We start from the raw sequence: 3,172 nt of genomic DNA on the forward strand, positions 1-3,172 counted from the left end.
ATTCTTCCACGTCACATGAACTTGAAAGCTTTTGGGTCCATTTCTATCCTTTTGAGTTTTAGAATGCCCAGTCCTCACAAGTGCTTGTCTTCAAACTACAAATTTACTCTTTCTATTGAATGCATGGTATTTAAGGCAAGGATGTGACATCATTTATTCAATTATTCTCTTTATTGGTACAGACTCCCTTTTTTCCTCCTCCCTCTCTGTTGTTGGTATAAACAAAGCTTCAATAAACATCCTTTCACATGTATCTTTATCAACTGGTACCTTTCATTGTTTTGGCAAAGAAATAACATTGCTAGGAGAAAAGGCATGTTTTAAATTTTAATAGACGCTGTCAGGTATAAAGATAACAGCACATTTCCACCAGCATTATATGAGAATGTTCCTTCACCTTTCTACAGTAAGTTTAGAGCTGTTTTAAAATTTTTGTGTGCCTGGGGTCTAGAAAGTAATATTTCATTTTTAATTAAATTAAACTTAATTTGCATTTCTGGCTATAAGTGGGGTTAAGCACCTTTTAAATACCCACTAGCCATTTGAAATTGCCTTTTTAGGACTTTCCTATTCACACCCTTTGCCCATTTTCTTATTTGTTTCCTTGTTTTTTTTAATATTTATTTTAGAGATCTTTATATAGTATAGCTTATTTACCATTTAAGTATTAGCTACAGAAAAAATTAGCAAAATTATTTTCTAAATACTTTGACTTTTTATAGCATCTTTTGCTATAACTGAATTATTTGAAAATGAAATTACACACATATTTTACTTTTTCTGATCATTTTCCTTAGAATTCTTCAATAATCTCTAGAATGTTTTTATACCAATCCGTAGGATAAAACTCTGCAGTCTTTACAGCAAATACTTGGAGAGTGAAAGCTGGTCTGGGATACTTTCTACCTATTTATCACAAGGGCTTAATCTGTTTGTAAAATGTCTCATTTAATTAAGAGTTACAATGACTTGGAAAAAGTTTTATCCCTAATATATTACACAGTCAAAATTTACCATAAAATGTTTCCTTATGCACTGTGGTATCTCTGTTAGGATACTACATTTGTTGTCTGACATTTTAAAACCTTGAACATCATTATCACCATCTTCTCTGCTCTTTCCCTGTGGTTAGCCCTCCCTGGTCTCAGCGTTCTGGCGGTATAGTTTAGAAAGTATATTTAGTATCTTTACTCTGGTATTTACATATGATTGTAAGTTTGTTGTAGAAAGAAACATTTCTAGCCTCTTAAATTCAAACTTCCACAGACTATCATCAATCCAGTATCATTGCTCAATATTCCATTTGTTCATTTAGCAAATACTTGTTTAACTTGGCCTTGTTTATCATCAGACTTTTTTGTTGGCATTATGACTCTTTGGATCCATTTAAGAATTTATGTGTGTCTGTATTTTCTGTTCACACTTGAGTTTTTTTGCTCTTAATATATGAAATCCATTGTACAAAATTACTAAAAACAAAGTCTGTTAAACTTTTTTTTTACATGTTGAATAATAGAAACAACAAAATTTCAATAAATCTCATTATCTTTATATAAGCACAGATGTTGACAATCTAATTTTGTTTTGTTTGGGGGCTTGAAAAAGGAGATATGGGAAACAGGAAGTTGCTGAGAAAATGAAAACATCTCAGAAATATAGCCACAGAGGAAGTGAGCAGGAATGCTAGGAGACTGATTATCGAAGCCTTATCTGAGAAAGTCGAAGAAGGAAGTTAAGGTATTTGATGCCCAGTCTCTCTGAAGGCTTAACACCAGATAAACAGAGACTAGCTGGTTTCAGACCCTTAGAAAGGGGAAGTTTAGGAAGTTGCATGACCAGAGGGCTCATGCTTGTGTCTACAAGTGCAAATGTGATACTCTAATATTTAATGCCCACATCATAATAGTTCCAAAGCCAAGGGCAATTTGATTTCTGGATGTCTCCCTGCCCATGTAAAATAGTGCTTTCTGGAAATTTCCAAAGATTTGTAATGCGTGTGTACTACATACATTCACAAATCATCCATTTGGTTTCATCAGCGTGGTTTAGTCATGGGTCTTTTTCTCCTGCCCCGGATGCCTGGAGATGTTGCTCACTGTTTGCAAAATGCATATAGGAGGAACAACATCACTGCCACTGTCATATCCCATGAGGACACCAATGGGCATGCCAAGAGCTCTCCAGGGTCTCCCCTGCCATGTTTCCAAAGCAGCTGCTCTGTGACTGCAGGGCTATGATTGAATCCTTCCTACAGTGATAGGCAGAGAGACTATGCCCTGTTGTGGGCTATGGTGTTAGCTGGGTGAAGACCCAGTGTGACTCAAGGTCGGAATCCCACACTGGCTCTGATCACACGCAAAAATTTTTGCATGACCCCCGTATTCAGATTTCCTAGTGGCATTAGCTTAAAAACATAAACTCTTCACTCGAATGATCAATCGTTTTTAGGGGCTCTGTAGTCTCAATTCACACTTAACATATATTTCTCCTCATAATAGCAAAAACAGTGCCAGTGGAAGCTTGCATGGATGCAACTCAATCTATTACATAGATGATTTCTCCCCCAATCTTACATTGAGCAGTTTTGCTCCTCAGAGCACAGATATATCAGCTGCTTTGCATTTGCATTACTAAATAACCCATTCAAGTGTTTTCCCAGAACAAAGGAAGAGTGTGTCTCATGATTTTTTTCTTTTTTTAACTTTTGGCAAGCAGAGTATGACTGTTTTAATTTTTCTTCTTCTGCTAACACCATTCAAGTTTCAAAGAAGCCCCAAGTGCCTTGGACTTCTTCTTTCTCTACCTCAGAATCCCCATCAGGGGAAAACTCTCTCAGGCTAACACCGGGGATACCCCCGGGGAAGATGGCTGGGGAAGATGAAAATCTCTCTTTAAATGGGTTAAACATAAAGCACCTAGAATGATACTTAGTAACAGTCAGTGCTTAACCAACATAGAGCTCTTGTATTGTCATTATTTCCCTCACTCATCTTGCTCTATTTTAGAGAGTCCTGCCACATCCTACCACATCTTAGCTATCCTACTGTCTAACAATTGTTAACTGGAGCCATGGGATCCAGCTCTAGAGCCTGGCTCTGGAGATGCAACAGGGCGAGCCAGTTCTAGTGTCTAAAGGTCAGTACAGTCTTTACCTTATTCCAGAAACTATTAG

This window comes from Panthera tigris, chromosome B1 (genome assembly GCF_018350195.1).
Source record: "Panthera tigris isolate Pti1 chromosome B1, P.tigris_Pti1_mat1.1, whole genome shotgun sequence".
NCBI classification, from domain to species: domain Eukaryota; kingdom Metazoa; phylum Chordata; class Mammalia; order Carnivora; family Felidae; genus Panthera; species Panthera tigris.